The following is a 21,859-nucleotide window of genomic DNA, read 5'->3' on the forward strand; positions in this document are numbered from 1 at the left end:
TTTAAAATTGTATAACCAATTTTATATTGCAGATTTTTCACTATATTGTGGAATTTTGTGATATATAGGCATTTTTATATATTTATTACTTTTGCAGCAAAATAAGCATTTTATAGCCTAAAATATTAAAAATATAAAAATATAAATTAAAACATATTAAGAGAATATTAAATAAAAATAAAATATGTAGCATATAGCAGATGAGTTGACAAAGACTCGCACGTATGGAAAACGCAGCGACAGTCGCTTCTGCTTGAGCTAGTTTGCCCACTGAGGTTGTACCCGGCACACTATTGGCTGATGGATGGGAGGTGACAAACCAGAGCACTGTGTGATGTATATATAAATTATAAAATAAATATAAGGTCACTACTTCACGGATTTTCACCTATCATGGGGGGTTCTGGAACCTAACCCCCATGATGGATGGATGAGGGGCCATTGTATTTTAGCACCTGAGGTGAGGCCATGGAGCCATTCTCAGTGCCCAGGGCCAATTGCTCAAACCAATGGAGCCATGCCTGCAGGAAGGGTAGAGAGAAAGAGAGAGAAAGAAAGAGAGAAAGGGAGAGGGAGAGAAGGGGATGGCAGAGGGGTGGAAAAGCAGATGATTGCTTCTCCTGTGTGCCCTGACTGGGAATTGAACCCAGGACATCCACACGCAGGGCAAATGCTCTACCACTGAGCCAACCAGCCAGAGCAAGTAAGCATCTTTATGACTATTTCTTTGAACTCTTTATCTAGTGGATAGCTTACTAAAGTTTCATTTAGTTATTTTTCAGGTGTTTTGACCTGGTTTTGTTTGTTTGTTTGTTTGGAATATATTCTTTTCTCTCCTCATTTTGCCTGTTTGTTTCTATGTATTAGGTAGGTGAGCTAATCTCCTTGTCTTGAAAAAGTGGCCTTATTTAGAAGGTGTCCTGTGAGGCCTAGAGTTGGAACCCTCCCCAGAAGCAGGTGCTCCAGAGGTATTCCCTGCGTGGACTAGTTGGCCACCTGTTGTGGCTGGGCCACAACTTTATGGACACACTGGCAGGCAAGGCTGGTCCCTGGCCTACTGGGTATGAGGCTCGGCCACAACTGTTGCAGGCTCACTGGTGTGCAGGGCAAGTCTCTGGTGTGGTAGCCACACTGTTGCAGACACACTGATGTGTGCTCGTGCTGACGGAGGCTGCCCACTGAGAGTGGCAGGGAAGAAACTGCTTTGCAGGGGGGGCTATCTGGGTGGGTCCTCAGGGAAATACCAGGGTGGGGTGCAAAGTATTAGCAAGGTTAATGGACAGTGTCAGAAAGGGAGCCTGTTGCCCTGGCCAGTTGGCTCAGCGGTAGAGCATCGACCTGGCGTGCGGGGGACCCGGGTTCGATTCCCGGCCAGGGCACATAGGAGAAGCGCCCATTTGCTTCTCCATCCCCCACCTCCTCCTTCCTCTCTGTCTCTCTCTTCCCCTCCTGCAGCCAAGGCTCCATTGGAGCAAAGATGGGCCGGGCCCTGGGGATGGCTCCTTGGCCTCTGCCCCAGGCGCTAGAGTGGCTCTGGTCGCGGCAGAGCGATGCCCCGGAGGGGCAGAGCATCGCCCCCTGGTGGGCAGAGCGTCACCCCTGGTAGGCGTGCCGGGTGGATCCCGGTCGGGCACATGCGGGAGTCTGTCTGACTGTCTCTCCCCGTTTCCAGCTTCAGAAAAATACAAAAAAAAAAAAAGAAAGAAAGGGAGCCTTTTGGCGCCAAACAAGCTAGGTTAAAGGGTGTGGGGAGGGCGCCTGCCAGCACCTCTGACTCAGGAGAGGGTGCCAATAGAACCTGTCCCTCCAGCACACACCCTAAAATTAGTCACTGTATCACCTTCACATATGAGTTAGGTGCTTTTCAAACTGCTGCCTCTGTGCCAGGACTCAGAAAGAGTGCAATCTGATTTTCCTAGAGCCCTTTGGCTCTCTCAGATATAAGACCAGCTGGTTTTCTAAGCCAATGTTATGGAAGTTCCTCTTCCTGGTGCAGGTCTGCTAGGATAGGGCTCAGACCCCTCGCTCTTTGAGGATGACTTCCATGGTTGTGATATTCGTCCCATTGGTCAGTCACTGCCTGGGGTGTTGGGGGTAGGGTAGGTCCTGACTAGACTTAGTTTCTACCCCTCCTATCCATTTCAATGTGGCTTTTTCTTTATATTCGTAGTTGTAGACAATTTGTTCTGTTAGTCTTCGGGTCATTCTGAGAGACAGCTAATTTATATATAGTTTTAGTTTTGGTGTCAACGAAAGGAGGTGAGCTCAGGATCTTCGTACTCTACCATCTTGAACTTGAAGCCAGGAGCCTTGCTCTTGGATGCCAATTTAGCTTGTCTGTGAAATGTCATTTCCTGTGATTGGTGCACTGGCCTCACAATAAGCATGTCTCCAGATAGGATTGCCGAGTCACTCTATAATTGTATTCCTTTTTCTGTTTGTTTTGTTTTGAGAGAGGCAGGGAGAGAGAGACAGAGAGACAGGAACATCAAGCTGTTCCTGTATGTGCCCTGACTGAGGATCGGACCAGCAACCTCTGCACTTCTGGACAATGCTCCAACCAACTGAGCTATCCAGCCAGGGCTATAACTATACTAGAAAGCCCAGCAGTCATACAAAATGACCGCTGTTCTAGATATTATAAATTGTAATTAAAATGATTTGTGCAAAGGTGTCTGCTAATTCAAACTGAATTACCCAGGGCAGGCAGCGAGGACACCCCTTTGCTTACTGCCCCATGGGGTTTCCCCCTTCTACTTGCTTAATTGCTTAAAGTAGAGTGCAATGAAGGAAACCACTGGTGGTACATTTCTTAAGAGCCACCGCTAGCTCAATAAATAAAGGTGATTTAAATAATAAAATGTTAATTCACATGTCAAAGATCTCTTTGTACACAACATTTCTTGTGTAGATCTTTTCATCATTTTTAAGCTCGCCTTGCAGAGGACCATCAATTATTTTTAATTTTACGTTCGTTCTTTCACGAACTCTTGAACAGGCAACATAAAGTTGACCGTGTCCAAATGCAGGCTCAGGTAAAAAAAATGCCAACAAGCTTAAGCATTTGGCCCTGAGACTTATTGATGGTCATAGCAAAGGCAAGTTTTACAGGAAATTGTCTACGTCTCAATTGAAACGGCAACCCTGTTTGAGATGGAGCCAAATCAATTCTTGGAATGACATGTGTTTCACCTTTAGAGGAGCCAGTCAAAGACTTAGCTATTATAACATTATTTTTCAATTGGAGAACCTCTAGTCTTGTACCATTGCAAAGACCCCTTCTGGTGTTAAGATTTCTTAACAGCATAATAATTGCTCCAATCTTTAACCTCAATTTTTGAGGTGGCATGCCAGAAGGCGACAGACTATTTAAAAATTCCATTGAAAAGTTGTTGGCACTCGCTTTATTATCAGCTACAACGGAATCAACACTTAAATATGTTGTGTCGTTCCCTTCTATGATATTTAAGACATCATCATTTAGTTTGTCTACATCAGAATTTTTAGGACACAATATTGCCCTTTCACTAATTTCACTGATGTTTCCAGGCTGGATTTTATTACCAAAAACCCAATCCACTAAACTATCTTTGCATATCATTGACAAAGGAATCTCGACAACATCTTCACTCAATCCATTATCATCAGAAAGAGTTCCATTTCCAAGTTTTAAAAGCCACTCACTATATTCGGGGTCATTTGACCTCATGTTCATTGCCAGTGGGAGTTTCTTAAATAAATCCCATGATTTTGCAAATTTTATGCTATTTTGTATTATTGCGGCTTATGGAGCATGAGGCAATACTGATAGACATTGTCTAAAGTCACCTCCAAGAAGTAAAACTTTTCCTCCAAATGGATAATCATTTTTCATGATTTCTTTTAACAACCTGTCAGTTGTATCCAAAGCATGGTTTGAAGCCATGGTACATTAGTCAATTATTATGAGCTTGCAACATTGAGAAAATCCTTTCTTGCCATGGTCAAATCGATTAGTTTCTAATGAAGTTTAAAGACTGACAGTGTTCACATTTAATATTCATGTCACCAGAGGAATGCTCAAAAATTAAAGTTTCTCCGTTTGAAACTGTTTTAATCCTTTTTGCGTTTCAGTCAGCATTACTCTGTCATTTTTTGCATTTCTCTCCTGCCTTTGTTCAAGGGACTCATGTTGTCGAGACAGGCTTTTTTGTCTTGCATCTGAGGCAAGCCTTGTTTCTCTATGCTCATCAATCTCATTTTGCCGAGAAAGACGCATTTGCTCTGCGACTGAAGCAAGCCTTGTCTTTCTCTGCTCAGTGGCTTCTTTTTGTTGAGAAAGCCGTTTTTGTGCAGCTTTAGCTCCTTTTCTCTCTTCTTCAGTGCTGTATTTTCTAGGAGGCATTCTTAAAAGAAATTACATTAAGACATAGTTTTTATGTAAAACAGATGATTGCCAATGAAAACAAATGTTCACCTTCCCCCTGACCCGCTCAATTTGCGTTCAACCATGGCAACTTCACCCCATTGGCTAGTACAGTTATGCAAGCAACCAATAAGCTATTGGTGACAAACAGACACTTAAGCCGCATATAATAAAGATTCTTAAAGCTGAGAAAACTCTTTTTTATAGGATATGTTTTTTCAATGTGCTAGGTGATTGGGCTATATATAATACATATTTAGTTCCTATCAACATGGAGTTTTCATTCAGAACAATGCTACTTAGTTAACAGCTATTTAGTACAGGACAACTTAACAACTACCTTATCAAGAACAACTTCCATATTTGCAATCTTTTCTTCACAACGACGTTCCTGAGATCTTAGAACTTCTAGTTCTTCAGTCATCTTGTTTTTCTTGGTTGCAACTGTACTCAATTCCTGGCTTAATTCATTCTTTTTTTCTTTTAGAAAGTGGTGTTTCTACAATTATAGAAGAGAAAAATATCAGAAATAATTTGCTGATGTAGAAGCTGAGATATGATCAAGTATAAAACTGTTACATAAAGATCTGAATTATACTTTAATTCATATGCTGTTTAGTTGCTTCTGAGTTGGAGTTGGGAGCTGCTAGAATTATGTTACCATGTAGTGTTTTTATTTTTCTTTTTTTCTTTTTTTTTCTTTTTTTTAGCAAGAGAGAAAGACAGGAAGGGAGAGAGATGAGAAGCATCAACTCATAATTGCAACACCGTAGTTGTTCATTGATTGCTTCTCATATGTGCCTTGACTGGGGGCTCCAGCTAAGACAGTGACCCTTTGCTCAAGCCAGCAACCTTGGGCTTCAATCCAGTGACCTTTGGTGCCGGGGTCCAGCCCCGGGGGGGATCCAGGGGTCCCACAGGAGGAGACGGTGTCGGCGAAAATCGAGTGAGAGAGCCGAATTCTTTTCTTTCTCTTTATTCTCCTGTTAGCATTTACTGCCAGGCATCTCTGCTCAATGCTAGTATAGCTCCCTTTTTATACACACACACTGAGTTATAATCACATGGTGTTAATTATTGCTTTTGTTTCACTATGTTTGCATGTTTCCAGATAACAGTTAATTTACATCTATGAGTCACAAATCAGGTAGCAAATCATTGAAAATAACTTGAATAACAACATCAGTAAAAGCTTTTAAAGTATTAGTCTGTTGTGAGTTAAGGGGCAGAGAGAGATTTAGCAGACGACTAACAATGGACCACCGCTTGCTCAGGTAAATGGCCTTGAGTTTATACAGTGTCCTACAAGATTCTGAAAGGCTTGCCTCTAAAGAAATTAACATAACATTAAGGATAGCTTTCACCCAAAGATATGCAGAGTGCACTTGCAAGATAACCCAGCAGCAACACAAGACATTAACTGTTATTACTTTCTACATTTTATTTAAACACTAGTTAAGTTCTGACTCTATTCTTCTCAGAATATACCACTATTTGCAGATCAAATAAGCAGGAAGAAAGGAATGTTTCTCTACTTATCACATGAAAAGGCTAGGGAGGAAAAAGTGTTAAGTGAAGGCCGAAGGGTGCTCTGTGCACAGCCACTGCCTCCTAAGTCACAATTTATTCTTTTTAACATGATTAAGAAGGAATTCTCCTACAGACTTAACCCTTTACGAGGGATATCATAGCCAGCCTCTTATGTCTATGAGCCCAGTTCAAGGGGCTTACAGGCTTTTCTGTGGAACTCACACCCTCTGTCTCATTTCCAAAGAAATCACTACAAATCTACAGGGAAAGCATGGTACTATTATCCCTGTGCCACAAATAATAGCACACACCCAGAAAAAGGGGGGATATAAGGCCAGATTAATTCAAAAAGTCAAAGGGGGAAGTATCATTGTGCCTTTCCTTTGCGGTGACTTTGTCACCCCACAGCCATTGGTCTTCACTGCAGTGACTTTGTCACCCCGCAGCCATTGGTCTTCTCTGCTGTGACTTTGTCAATCAGCAGTTTTTGATCTTCTTCTGCTGTGACCTTGTCAGCCAGCAGTTGTGGGTCTTCTTCTGCTGTGACCTTGTCAGCCAGCAGTTGTGGATCGGCTCCCGACACTTTGGGATCAAGCCATTGACCATGGAATCATGTTGATGATCCCACACTCAAGCCAGCAACCTTGTGCTCAAGCTGGTGAGCCTCCGTTCAAGCCAGATAAGCCTGTGTTCAAGTCAGTGACCTGGGGTTTCAAAACTGGGACCTCAGTGTCCTAGGTCGATGCTCTATCTACTGTGCCACTGCCAGTCAGGCTCTACTCTTTCATTTTCATCACTACTGGTATTATTTTTTTCTAGGCTCAGTAAATCCTTGATAAAATCTACAAAATATGTAATAATTACATTGTCATAAAAAGAAAGTATATGATGATTTTAGACTGAGTAATAATATACCAAATTTTATTGGAACTTGTTTAAAATGACGAAAGAGATTTAAAGAAGATATATTTATTTGAAAGTTTTAAGGGTTTCTATTTTGTTTCAAGATTGGGTGTTCATTTAACAAATTCCTGCAGTCCCTATGACATAAAAGAAATGGGACACAAAGTTCCTGCCCTCGAGTTACTCATGGTCCAGGGATGAGAGTGAGCTTACTGATACACTTATGGAGAGTCTTTGGTATTCAACAAAATTTCATTAAAATAGATCATTTCCTTAAAGAACATCACGGAATAAGTAGACAAAAAGAAATGCAAGGCAGCCAAGTTAAAACACAGACCTCAACTTATTGAGTCTATTTCTTTAAATATTTTTTCATAGAGAAAATGTTGATGTAAACAAGATAGACGGTATCACCACTGTCATTTTGGATGTAAATAATTTTCCCTTTTCTGTTAGGTAAAAAAGTTTTCAGAAAGAAAGGGGGATTTATTTTACAAACTGCCTCCTTCCCTTTTGAAAGGAATGCTATTGATCTTGGATGAGCAGTTTCCTCCAGTGGGGCCGGCCTCTCTGATGCCAGCAGGCAGGGCCTCTCCACGCCCTCCGTACCTCAGAGGATGAGCATCAGCCCTGCTTCAGGTTTCCAACAGGCAAATGATAGATGAGAAAGAAAGGACTTAGGGGAAGAGAAAAGGAAGGGAGAAAATAAATGGTAAAGAGCAAAGAGATAGGTACATATTTGTGAATATTTAGCCTCATTCTCAAAAAGTATTGCAGCAGCTCCTTCTGGGTTTGGGGAAAGCAATTCCTTGAGTTGCACTTACAATTTTCCACTATGCTCTTTACGTTCTTGCCTCCGCTGCTGTTGGTTCAAACTCTTCTATTAAAAATGCAGATTTGTTCCAAAGTGTGATATGATCAGGGAACATTTGAGCATAACACAAATTTCACATTTACTTATACAAACTTTCGTTTCTGACAAATATTACATCAACGCAGAAAACTGCACCCAGCTAAACGAAGCTGTGTAGTAATACACAGAAAGCATACGTGCACTATTCAAACAACTATCTAGCAGCTACCTTAGTTTGCCTTAGTTATGAGCCACATCTGAGCAAATCTGGTGTTACAGAAAACTCACCTTCTACCCCTTCATAATAACCCCCAAGCTGCAGCCCTTCAATGCCACTTCCACAAAGAAACTTTAAGTAAGGGACAATAGTTGCTGTAGTATTTATGTATTTCTAAACCACTGAACATGTGTAAACTGTGCTACCACATTCATTAGGTTCCTATTTTTTGTGTGTTGCTGATAAAATTTGTTAGTGTGTTGCTCCTCATCCCATTGTTTCCACAAGCGTGTGGTTTGATTGCATAATTTTATAGACCACAGTAATTTTAGGAACACATGTCACATGATAGTGAAACTGGGCTTTGTTTATACTCATTCCCTGACTCTATCAGGAATGTCCTTTTGCCCATTTCCTGCATTTAACTAGCTCTTTTGAGATGCTGCTCAAATGTTCCTTCAGGAACCTTTCCCTTATTTTTTGTCAGAAATAACTTCTTTTCTTTTCTCCACCGTACTTTTTTAATCTCTTCTCTGTCTTACTCTGTTTTGCCGTATATTAATGAATGAATATATTGGCTTTCCCCACCTTGAAGACAGGGACTTACCTTGTTTGAATTTGTTATTGCTTCTTCCAAAAACTGTATCTTGCTCTGAAGGGCATCTATTTGATCTCTTTTATCTGTGATAACCTTTTGCACCCCCACTGCCACTTTCATATCTGAAAAGAAGAAAATAAAATGTGCCTTAGTTTCTCAATTTTGAGAGGCTACTATAATGTGATGGTTAAACATTATGAGAAGGTGACAAGTAAGATTCTCAAAGGCACCTAGATAGTTTCAAGGGAGTGATCATAGTAAAGGTCTTTGGATTTCACAATATTGGGATATAACAATTTTCATCAATTACTCAGAGGTTTTAAGCTAATATATGTATATATCATATATGTATTATACATATTTGATAATATTTTGTGTTTTCCTTGTTACTAAAATTAACTTCATTGCCCATTGTAAATTGCCATATCATCAATAGTAATAAATAATACTGAGAAAATTTATACTTACACATATAGGAAATATATGCATAAAATATATCTGCTTCTCCACCCCTCCCCTTCTCCTTCCTCTCTGTCTCTCTCTTCCCCTCCCGCAGCGAGGCTCCATTGGAGCAAGGATGGCCCGGATGCTGGGGATGGCTCCTTGGCCTCTGCCCCAGGCGCTGGAGTGGCTCTGGTCACGACAGAGCGACGCCCCGGAGGGGCAGAGCATCGCCCCCTGGTGGGCAGAGCAGCGCCCCTGGTGGGCGTGCCGGGTGGATCCCAGTGGGGCGCATGCGGGAGTCTGTCTGACTGTCTATCCCTGTTTCCAGCTTCAGAAAAATACAAATATATATATATATAGTTATATAGTTATATAATAAATAACGTATATAGTATTTTCACTAAAATAATTTTCTAGAAATTCATATTTAAAATACTATATAACACATTTACTAAATCTTAAACATTCCAGTGATATCACAAACCATTCCATTTTTATTCTCATGGTTATTGTCACGTGCTTTTAATTCACTCCTCTTTCTATATTTAAATTGGCAGCATAAGCATATAGGTGATTATTCTAATAGAACTGGTGACAGGATGAGAATGTTTTGTACAGGTAGTAGGCACAAAATATTTAAGACGTGGCAGGTCATTAAAAAAAATATATAAAACTCCTCCTTGCTTGGAAATTCAAAGTCAGGGACCCTATGTTGTTTCTTATAGTCAGCTGTGGGAAGTTTTGAAAATGTCACTGCTTAAAGGTTAAAAAGAAAAAAGAAAAGCATTTTTGGTATTGCTGTATTAGCTGACTATAAGAATAAATATTTAAGTAAAGTCTACATTTTCCCATTTCTCAGTATTTTTTTAATGTCAAAAGACTAAAAACTTGCTAAGTGTTGGGCAGATAAAATATATTATGCTCACTTTGTTAAAGATGGCGCTGCCCACATGGAAGCCCATCGCCCAGGTGATATTAATGTGTGTTGGGGGCGGGCTGTGGGCAGGCTGGATCCTTGTAGCCTGGGGCTTGGTTTTAGGACTAAGCCTTTCCCACACTTTTTGATGTGGGGTGGTGCAATCCCATCATGCCCCAGATATATGACTTTGTATTAGAGACTTCCCTATTTTGTATATTGGATTAAAGGTTTTGATTTCTACACTATAAAATGGGGGCAGAACGGAGCTTGCTCTCTTGGTTCCTGAGATTATCATTAGAGGAGAGAGCAGAGCAGAGAGCAGAGAAAGGCTTTACATTTGGCGTAGTCTGTGGCAGGATTCAATACAGATCGGCAAGGAGCCACCACCACCTTTGAGCGGTGTAGTGGAGGACTGGCTGCTGTTATGGTTCCCCATGGCTGTTATTTTGGGGACCGTAGGCTGGCTGACTTTTACAGCCATGCATGAGGAAACCGAGAGCTCTGTGGAAAAGGCTGCCTGGGACCTGCAAACTGAGCAGTGGAAGGAGCTGGAGCAAATGTGGGAGAAACAGATACTGAGCCTGGAGCTGGAGGAAGCGCTGGAGAAGGAGGCCGACCAGGTTTGCGAGATTCGCCTGGAAATGGAGCAGCTGCTGGAGAAGGATTTACAGGTTCATGAGTTGCAGATTGCTCTGGACATTGTGGAGAGCCAGCAGCGGTGGGAGGTTGAGGCTGAGACCAAAGCTGGAGCTGCAAGATCTGCAGAGCAGTGGCCCAGGACTCGAGCCCGGCAGCGGGAGCTGATGTTTTCAGGTCCTCTTTGGAGGATGAGGAGAATCGGGCTGGAGTTGCAATCCGCAGTCTCCAAAAGATGAGAGCCCAGCTGGAAGGATCTTGGGACATAGGGCTGGACGTCATCATGCTCTCCAGAGCAGAGATGGAAATGCTGACTGCCATTGCCACGTGCTCCTCTTTGGGACAGTGTAAGACCTGCCAGGATGGCAGGGATGAGGGGGGTGGCTGACGCCCCATGTGTGTGGACTGATTTCCTGGACTATGACTGGGGTGGGCACTGTCTCCTTTGTTGGATGGACTTACGGATTTTGGATAATGTTAAATACCCTGATGGGGGTGGGGGCGGCTTTGCTAGAGGCCCTTCCCCTGCCCCAGGAAGCTTTTCCCATGGCTAGAAAGAAGGCTGAGGATATTTTGTGCTTTTGGCAAAGTGCTCAGAGACTGGTGAAATGTACCTTTGTAATTGTTGAAATTGTATGATTTGTAATGTTGTTGTAATTTGTGTAATGTGCCTAATTTCCTTGCACAGGGATGTCAGTGGTGTAGATTGTGGGTAATAAAGTGAGCATAGGAGTGGATTGTTGGCAGATAAAATATATTATGCTCACTTTGTTAAAGATGGCTTTGCCCACATGGAAGCCCATCGCCCAGGTGATATTAATGTGTGTTGGGGGCGGGCTGTGGGCAGGCTGGATCCTTGTAGCCTAGGGCTTGATTTTAGGACTAAGCCTTTCCCACCCTCTTTGATGTGGGGTGGTGCAATCCCATCATGCCCCAGGTAAATGACTTTGTATTAGAGACTTCCCTATTTTGTATGTTGGATTAAAGGTTTTGATTTCTACACTATAAAATGGGACAGAATGGGAGCTTGTGCTCTTGGTTCCTGAGATTAGCATTAAAGAGGAGAGCAGAGAAAGGCCACGTGGAGGAGGCCAGAAGAAGCAGCCAAGATGGCGGAGTGTTGAGTGAGAAGCCAGTTTGTGCAGAGTTTGTGCAAGGAGAAGGAAGGAAGTGGGGAACAGAGGTGATAAGTCTGATGAGCTAGAAACCTTTGATTCTAGGAAACTCGGATAAGTTGGTAGCATTGTGAGCACTGAATGAGTGGGTTTTGGAGCCCAGTGTGTGTTTTTACTTGCCCGCCCGGTGCAAGCTAGAATTAAAGATGATGGCCCACCAGCTTTTGGCTCTGTTGTTTCTTTGCCGACTGTTCAAATCCAATGCGAACCTGCATGGGCCAGGCGGCTGTGATGGTGGACTTGGATACTGGCTTTACACTAAGATACAGTTCCTATAGCCAAACTGTCAAGAACAGGATAAACAGAGGCACAGTATATTGATATATTAGTAGATAAATGTCATTTAATTCCCATTCCTCAAACAAGGCACCACTTGTCATGGAGACAATGACTACTTGGAGAGCACATGACATGCACTGAGGGACCTAGGGGAGATGGCCTCACAATCCCTATACAGGTTTCATAAGAATGGCCCCAACCTCCAGTCCTTACAGGTATTTACTGATACACAGCAATAGAAGCAGGGAGGAGAATGAGGAAGTTGGGAGGGGGAACTTCTCTTTTTTTATTTATTTTTTATTTACTTATTTATTTTTACAGACAGAGAGAGAGTCAGAGAGAGCAATAGATAGAGACAGACAGACAGGAACGGAGAGAGATGAGAAGCATCAATCATTAGTTTTTTGTTGCGACACCTTAGTTGTTCATTGATTGCTTTCTCATATGTGCCTTGACCGTGGGCCTTCAGCAGACTGAGTAACCCCTTGCTCGAGCCAGCGACCTTGGGTCCAAGCTGGTGAGCTTTGCTCAAACCAGATGAGCCTTCACTAAAGCTGGCAACCTCGGGGTCTTGAACCTGGGTCCTCCGCATCCCAGTCCGATGCTCTATCCACTGCAACACCACCTGGTCAGGCATGGGGGGGGGACTTCTTTAGAGCAGACAAAAGGGCAAGGGAATAGCTCAAATGTCACAACCAACTGATTAATCAGAATTGCTAATTCTATCCCTATTGTGCTGCATTCAGCACAGTACTGTCTTTGTTCAGTACTTTTGTCAGTAAAGCCACTGAAAGGCAGAAACCACTGGACTAATCAAAAACACGAGGCTAGTATGTTCCAAAAGGGAAGTTTATTTTAAAAATGCCTGGGTGCAGGCAGGCTGAGACCAGCAAACGGTGTCAGCTCCAAGCTGTGGGAGAGAGCATTAGACACAGGGGTTGCTGCAGGCATTTGCTGGCATGAGGTTGGATGCACTTGGACATGCTCAGATTAGTTTATCTTGGTTTGTTGCCCTTGGTCACAGACTATCTCCCTTTCCCAACCCTCAGGTCCCTCCCGATGGCCTTGTTCCAGGGACATTTCTCAAAACCTTCCCAGGGTGAGGGAGTTGTTTAAGGGAAGGAAGAGGTTGGGTAAGGGAGATACTTAATAAAGAAGTTGCCCTAGTGGGAGGCTGGGTGAGGGGAATTTGAGTTTGAAGAGGCTTTGGATTTAAAGGAGCTCTGAACCTAAACCTAACAGCCACTGTGGCTTTTGCCTCAGGGCACTAAACTCTGTCCTTGTTCTATGTTCTTATTCAGGGCCTCTACAAAGTCTGACATCATTTGTTCCGAAGAATTCCGGGCTGATTAAGTGGATTGTGGTTAGCCTTCAAAGGTAATTTTCTTATATAAGTCTTCTATACTTTAAGATAACTTTAATCAATAAAAGTAAGCATTTGAATGCAAATACAAGATTACCTAGTTAATATAATCACTGTAATGTGACTGGGGCAGCTGTGAAGATGAGTGGAGGGTACTGAGGAAGGGACTCCGTGTGTGTGTGTGTGTGTGTGTGTGTGTGTGTGTGTGTGTGTGTGTGTATGTGGGGGAGACAGATCCCAAATGGGCCTCCTGAGTGACTTCTCCAAACCCCATCACTTTCTTGGTGTGAACCAGCAGAGAATGAGCTGAACCTCTGGGAACCACATAAAATATGGAATGACTCAAAATGTTGCCTGCCATCTTTGTGCAGGTGCCCTGAGAATCTTCTCTGTATTGTTCCAATTTTAGGGTGTGCTGCTGAAGCAAGTGCAAAAATTAGTCTTTTGACACTTAAAAAAATATTGAGAAATGGAAAAATGTAGACTTTACTTAAATATTTATTCTTATAGTCAGCTAATACAGCAATACCAAAAATATGAATAATATGAAACAGTAAATAACCTTTTCTTTGAATTAATATGGGCAGCAAGGTAAGGAAACAGATCTAGGTGGAGAGAAGGGACCCCTCATCCTAGGAGTTCAATTCCCAGAGCTCTTTCTCAGGAACTGACAATTAGCCACAGATATAGAATTATTATAGATAATGAACATGTGAAAAATAAGAGGTTGAATAAAAATTATCAGTAACTTGTATTTATATCAATATATCCTTAAAATAATTAATTGGCATTCACCAATATAAAAGTCTGTTAGAAATTATTGAAATAACTACAGGGAAAGAAAGATTCAGGTATTTGAGGGATTAAAGCAAGCACGTGGTACTCACCCCCCAAAACCAACGAGTGGAATTACTGTTATATAACACCCGTCACTGATATCTCTTTCATCATGTGGCACCATGACGAGCTGGCAGGCAATGTATCCAGGTTTGTGTTTTTAATAAATCTAGATCGATGGAATTAAAAACAAGAGAAAATCTATTAAAGTATACCGTAAGCACCAGATCTTTCCATGGACTTTAATGTATTTCCTGTTTGTTTTAGTTCAGACTGTGCAGACATCAATTTCATTTTCAGCTCATTTGTAGTAGTTTCCATTTCTTCACTTTCGTTTTGAAAATTCCTTTTTGAGACTTCATAGTCTTCTGTACATGATAATCAATAATAGATTGTTACTTTTTTCTATTTCATTGTTATGAAGTATGTTTTATTTGTAATTAATGATCACAGAATTTTGGAGCTGGAAGAGACTTCACTTAGTCTTCATTAGTTACATTGTCATTTGTTACAGAAATTAGATGTCCCTACATACACATTTCCAGGGATCTGTCTCTCTTTAAAATCTGCTTGGGTGGATTTTACCCACTTACTATTCACTGCTTTTCCTAGCCTGTGCAATTGACTCACATCTGTTTCATTTAAATCTTTTCCATAGATTATCATATCTACTAAAATAGATTCAACCACCATCTGTACAAGATAGATCTCCATGAAACAAGAAGTAACCTGAGGCTGTCACATGTGTTATCTGACTTTTTATCTCCAGTAACTATCAAGATACACACACTCAACTATCTATTTATGTTTATATATTTATAGATGATAGATTTACATATACAGTGAACACACAGAGCTAAGGCCTCTTTGCTGAGATCTCTGTCTATCCAGACATTTCTGTGTGGATGCCCTGGTGTCACTCGAACCCACTGTCTCATACTAACTGCATCTCCCTCTCCCATGAAACTTGCCTCTCCTTCCAGTTCCCATCTCTCAGCTGTTGGATCATTGATTTCCCAGTAATTCAAACTTAAAACCTGAATCCTCCCCAACTCCTCCAATCACTAAGTACTGTTGACTCAATCTCCAAAAATATTCTGAATACTTCATTCTCCTCTTATTCTTACTGCCACTGCATTAGTCCAAGTTCTCATCATATTTCCCTGAGACCCTGCAAAATCCTCTAACTGGTTGGCCTCTGGCCCTTTAGTCTTGCCTTTCTCTATTTACCTGTAAACATTGTTCTTCTAAAAGGTAAATTTGATGACAACAATCTCTTACTTAGTATCTGTTGCTGGCTCCACACTGTCTGGGTCCGACTATCTATTTCTGCCTCATTTTTTAGTCCTCATGCCTTCACATTTTACTCCAACAAATACTTCTGAAGTCACATTATGTTATTTCATACCTTCATGGTTTTGCCCATAGTGTTTGCTCTGCCTGGATTGCCCTTCCACCTCTTTCACCTGCCAAATTCCCTTTCCCCCTTCAAACCTACTACTGATGACAGCGCCTGTAGGACACTGATTCTCTACCGTCTCCTCCATCTGTACTCAGCAAACATCCACTGAGCCTCACTCCCTGTACTGCAACCCATTCTGTATAGTCCGGCTACCAACTAGCTGGGAGCCTCACTGTTGTGTTCCTAGGGCTTATCCCAGTATCTGGCTTAGTAAATGCTCAAGAACAAGTGGTGTTTATGGGAAGCAAATGATACCTCCACTGTTATGTGAACAAGAAGTGTTTCATTTTTAAATTTAAAGGCCTTGGCTTTTTCCTCTCAAGAAATTTGCATAAGTCTTATTACACATGTTGCTTCAATGTTAAACCTCTAATCAGGAGTTTTACTCAGAGGACTCAAAATTTCCATTTCCCTCACCCCTGTCTTAGAAACTCAATAAAGAACTTCATGGACACTGAGGGCTGACTAAAATTAACAGTTAATGAGGACAAGATATGAAAGCTCTTCCAGGAGAAGTATCAGGATTTCAGGCCATGAAGGACCTCCACTGCAGCATATTTTATCCATATTTGTGATGTGGGACAAAGAACTATTCTTCTGCAATAGTCCTAGTAGCCACATCGAACTTCACTGATAGAGCTATTTTTTTTTAGCAGAATTTGAACTGAAGTAACATACCTGTAAGACTGTTCAGCTCGGTCCTAATAGTTATCTTCTTATTCCATAGCTGATCTCTCTCTTGTTTGATGTCCTTCATTGCACGGAGTCACTTAGAGCCTGCATTCACCAGCTTCACCTTCTCCAGCTCCAGATCATGCTGTCTGGCCTTGAGCTCTCGGTTCTTCTTTTTTTGTTTGTTTTTCAGAGACAGAGAGAGAGTTAGAGAGAGGGATACATAGGAACAGAAAGACAGGAACAAAGAGAGATGAGAAGCATCAATCATTAGTTTTTCATTGGACACCTTAGTTGTTCATTGATTGCTTTCTCATATGTGCCATGACCGTGGGCCTTCAGCAGACCGAGTGACCCCTTGCTCGAGCCATTGACCTTGGGTCCAAGTCGGTGAGCTTTGCTCAAACCAGATGAGCCCACACTCAAGCTGGTGAACTCGGGGGTCTCAAACCTGAGTCCTATGCATCCTAGTCCGTCGCTTTATCCACTGCGCCACTGCCTGGTCAGACAGAGCTCTTGGAACTTTGCTTGTCTTTTATCTTTTAAAGTCTGAGTATAGTGATAAGTACAATGAGTAGAGTAAGAAATAAAAATTATATGCATATATAGTTATAACATTGTTTTAATATCCTATCTGTCTATCTATCTATCTATTAATCTATCATCTATCTATCTACATATAAAGCGTCAATAGAGTAAGTGGGAAAACAAAGGCCATATTTTACCTTTCATTTAACCTTAGATGTCTATTCTGCATATACTTGTGCCACTAGCCATATGTGACTATTGTGTATTTGAAATTTGGCCAATCTAAGCAAAGATGTTCTATAAGTGTAAAATATACCAGATTTCAAAGGCTTTATATTTTTAAAAATGCAAAATATCTCCATTTGTTAAATTTATTGCAATATAAAAACATTATATAAAATATTTTGGATATGTTGAGTTAAAAAATGTTATTAGTTTTACCTATTTTTTTAAGTGTCCACTAGAAATTTTAAAAATATGTGGTTCACATTCTATTTCAAGCAGACAGAGCCAGCCTAGATGCTTCCAAGCAAATGCCATGTGAATAAAAACTTTTTGTCAAAATGAACTTCTACTGTGTTGTGTATATTTCTCCAAATATTGATATAGGTATAGATATAAAAGTGTGTGTGTGTGTGTGTGTGTGTTTTCTGTGATTACACTTAATTTTTAACTTACTTTTTTGGTGATAAGATCGTTCCCTCAAATCAAGGCCTGTTGGTCTTAAATATAATTAGGCACACCTCATTTTATTGCCCTTTGTTATGTTGTACTTCATAGATGTTGTGTTTTTTTACAAACTGAAGACAAGACTTTCCATCAGCAAAAATATTACAACTTGCTTCATTGTGATACTTCACTGTGGTTGCCTGGAACCAAACCCATAGTATCTCTGAGATGTGCCTGTGATAGTCACTCCCATACCGCCTAGGATCAAATCCCAAGGTAGTGTTGCTCACAGGCAAGTTTTTAATGTCTCCATGTCCCGGTTTCTTCATCTGCAAAATGGGATAATAATGTACCCACCCCATAAGTTTTTTGTGAAGATTAAACTGATTTATTTTTGAGAGTGTAAGACTCAAAAGATAGAGCAAAAAAGGACAAAAAAAAAAACAAACCAAAACCCAAAATCTCAAGGACACGGAAACATTGTGATGACTTCCCAGGGGTGGGGAGAGGAGAGTACAAGGGAGATAAATGATGATGAACGAAGACTGGACTTGAAGGGGTGAACACACAATAGGGTGTACAGACATGTGTTGTAGAATTGGGCACCTAAAACCTGTATAATTATGTTAATCAGTGTCACTCCAATAAACTTAATTAAAAACCCAGTAGGTCCTTCCATTTGTTTGTACTATTAACAATACTAGAAATCCTTCTTTTTTCTTTAGTAAGAAGGTGGGACAATCATCTTTTCTCTAATATGTTCTACAAACCTATTCTAAAATTTCATTGTAAGGGTTGGCCATTAAGATGCCTTTATAAAAGTCTCTTTCATGGTGAGTTTGGCCATTAAAAAAATTCTTATAATATAATTAAGCAAAAATTTAACACCCGAAAATTCTAGTTTTTTAAATGCAATTAACTTGTGTATCTCCATAAGATAGGTAATAATCTATAGTTGGTCCTATTTTTAGAATAAAGAAACTCAGGCATCTAAAGTTATATAAGATCTATGGTTATCAGAGGCAAGGGATGGGGGGAATTGGGTGAAGGTGGTCCAAAGGTACAAACTTCTAGTCACAAGCTAGACAAGTACCAGGGACGTAATGTACACCACCACGACTGTCGTTAACACTGCTGTATACTATACAGAAGAGTGCCTGAGAGTAGATCCTACAAATTCTCAGCAAGGGAGAAAACATTGTTTTCTTTCTTTTCTTGGTATCTATATGAGATAATAAATGTTAACTAGACTTATTGTGGCAATCATTGCACAATATATGTAAGTCAAATCATTATGCTGTAGACTTAAACTTATGCAGTGTCAATCATATCTCAGTAACACTGAAAAAAAATATGTGATTTGTGTACTATTAGTTACCAAGGTAAAGAGACAGGTGACATAAAACTTAGGAAACCAAATGTTAAAAAAATTCACTCAGCTTTAAGTGCTGATGACTATTTACTGAGCATCTGCTGGGCAAAAGGCACAGACATGGGGCAGGGGTACAGGGATGAGTAAGGTGCGTCCCTGCTTGAAGAAGTCTGCCGTCTTAAGGGGAAGAGGACACACAGCTATTTAAATACGCACACAGTGCAATATAGAATGTGATCCAGTGAGATGAGATTTAGGCGGAGAATGGAACGGGGAAGGGAGTTAATATTTTCTAAACATCGTCTGTAGGCCAGGAACTAAGTGCTTGATATAAAATTTCTCATGTAAGCCTCAGGTAATCCAGTAAGGCTGTTCGGATTTTTGTTGTTGTTTTGTTTTGGTTTTTGGTTTTGTTTTGTTTTACAGATATAGAAGCCAAGATTCAGCAAACAGTCCAGTGTTTTTCACTTACTGGGTGGTGAGAGATGTGGTGCAATTTTAGGTTTGTCTGAAGAGGAAGAAAAACCTTCAATCTGGGGTCAGAAAAGCCTTCAGGAAGAAGCTGTACATTTTCTGATTTTTTTCTCTTCTGTACAGGTAGTTATGAGGCATTGTCAGGCCACTCTTTTGAAATCTAATGAAAGTATGAATACTTTCTCACAAAAAACATACATATGCACATACACACAAATACTTTCAAACAATTTCAGAGCATCCACAGACCATCTTTACACAACCCCTTTTCAGTAGAGGTCATATTTATGAATGGGGGAAATTTTCAGAAACAAAACCACACACACCCAACCTTGTACAGAACTTAAATTCCTGTAGCTTCCGTCTCCTATCATTACTCTCTTTCTCAAGCTGAGCTTTCTCTACTGGCATAGCACCCGCTGTTCACGCACGCTGGTCTACCAGCTGTGTCCTGTTCTCCATCTGCTGTCGCAGAATCTCGATCACCCTGTCGTTTCGGCCTTCTGTAGCCTGAGAGCCTCGCACTCTGCACGTTCTGGAGGTGATCCCCTTCATTTTTTTGGTGCTGCAGCTCCTGCAGTTTTAAGTCTACCCAGAAGGCAGAGCTCTGTGATCTCTGCATTGGCCTCAATGGCTCTCTCTTTCTCCTGGAGGAGAAAAAAAAATACAGTAGATTTTTAAAGTCATCTGTTTTTACATTTTGAATTTTCCAGCAAAGGTATTTTGTTTCACATCAAGTGTGCTCCTGTGATAAAGAAATGCTCAGAAGGTTGAAGGAACAGCGATAGTAATTTGTTTACTGATTCAGATATGCAGGATGATGCCTGGTACTGGGACGGGAGGGGCAGTTGGGCTGTGAATAGAATTACCTCCCTCTTTAATTACTAAAAAAAATACATAATGTAGTGTGTATCTACTGTTATCAAAAACTCAATAGAGCAGGAGACACAAGGTTCACAGACATTTTTATTTATTTATTCATTTTAGAGAGGCGAGGGAGAGAGAGAGACAGAGAGACAGAGGAGAGACAGAGAGAGAGAAGGGGGAGGAGCTGGAAGCATCAACTCCCATATGTGCCTTGACCAGGCAAGCCCAGGGTTTCGAACCGGCAACCTCAGCATTTCCAGGTCGACGCTTTATCCACTGTGCCACCACAGGTCAAGCCTACACAGGCATTAACGGACTTATTACCCAAAGAGAAAGAGGGGACAAACACAAATAACTGGAAGTGGGTTTTCATTAGGACAGAGCTAGGGACTAGCAGAGAGAACCACTATGGAGATCAACATGCTTTGAGAAAGGATTTGAGTTGGACCTCGGAAACAGTTTGGAAACAATTTGGAGATTAGAAGGGACTGGCAAGGCATGTGTGTGGTTTACTGGGAACACTGGGTGCATGTAGAGAAAGGCAGGAAAGGTAGACTGGGCCAGGCCATGAACAGTCTTGAAGGCAGGGAGTCAGATCTTATGGGGAAAGTAATTTTTGAGCCGAGGAGTGACACAATCGGGGCTGTATTTTAGAAGGATGACTATGGCAGCGCTTCCAGGCTGGACTTAGGAGGGAGAAAGAGGCCTGAGGAACCGAGGAAGGGAGCACTGCCATGCTCCGGATGTAATGAGGGGCGTTTAGAAGAAGGGGGCAGAGCTGTAAAAATGAAAGGAGGATGAACTTTAGGATATTTCAGACATTTAATTTTCATATTTTTGAAATCAGATATGAGGACACTGGGAAACACGCAATAGGCGGGAAAGAGGAGAAAGGCTCGCCCCGGGTCTGGAGCTCCACATACAGTGCCAGCTCCATCTTCGGTGAAACTGCCCATGCCCCTGCTCCTATGACAAGTGGCGCTCCCAGCAGAGTCCACGTGCCCCAGGAGGGGTTGCTGGTGAGAGGGAGATGTACTCTACTGCACCACCAATACCGCACAAAGGAGCGCCAACATTTCCTTTCTCTAAATTTCTCAGCCTGCAGCACCTCTAACAGAGTGCAGAGGCTGGTTCACAATGATCAGATCCCACTTTCTTTCCTTTTGAAAAAATATTTAATCTAAATTTCCATTTTAGTTTTCTATGTACATAATTTGTACATGTTTGAAATGTTATTTTGCTTTGAAATGAACACTCGACACTACTTCAATTTTGCAGAATATAGTATCTAGTTAAAAGACTATGGCTCTTTGAAGATCAGCTTTACCTAAGTTTTAAGCCATAACAGTTCTACTTAAGGAAAGAAATAAAGTATGGAATATTATGTTTTATATGTAAAACTTGAATAATGTCTAAGACATTCTATTGTGTATGTATATATAAAATATTTTGAAAATTTCGTAATTTTATAAATGAAACTAGCCTTGTAAAAATATTCTGGTGAAAATTTTTCCATAATTATAGTCATTCAGATTTTAGAGCATAATCTCACCAATCAGCTTTTGAAGTTGATCGTCCAAATTTTCAGATTCCTGGCTGAACCGGTCATGTTCTGTCCGTGCCTCAGTCAGCTCTGCATTGGCAAAGACTAACTGC

At 41.1% G+C, this 21,859-nt stretch overlaps 1 non-coding gene and 1 pseudogene across 1 annotated transcript; both read right to left on the reverse strand.

Annotated features, from left to right (window-relative positions):
- Positions 1-4,715: 4,715 nt before the first annotated feature.
- Positions 4,716-21,159, reverse strand: LOC136306533 (coiled-coil domain-containing protein 158-like; annotated as a pseudogene).
- LOC136307130 (U6 spliceosomal RNA) lies at positions 13,649-13,750 on the reverse strand. Its single transcript, XR_010725817.1, has one exon. It is a non-coding gene; the product is annotated as a U6 spliceosomal RNA (small nuclear RNA).
- Positions 21,160-21,859: the final 700 nt, after the last annotated feature.

Source organism: Saccopteryx bilineata, chromosome 5, assembly GCF_036850765.1.
Source record: "Saccopteryx bilineata isolate mSacBil1 chromosome 5, mSacBil1_pri_phased_curated, whole genome shotgun sequence".
NCBI classification, from domain to species: Eukaryota; Metazoa; Chordata; class Mammalia; order Chiroptera; family Emballonuridae; genus Saccopteryx; species Saccopteryx bilineata.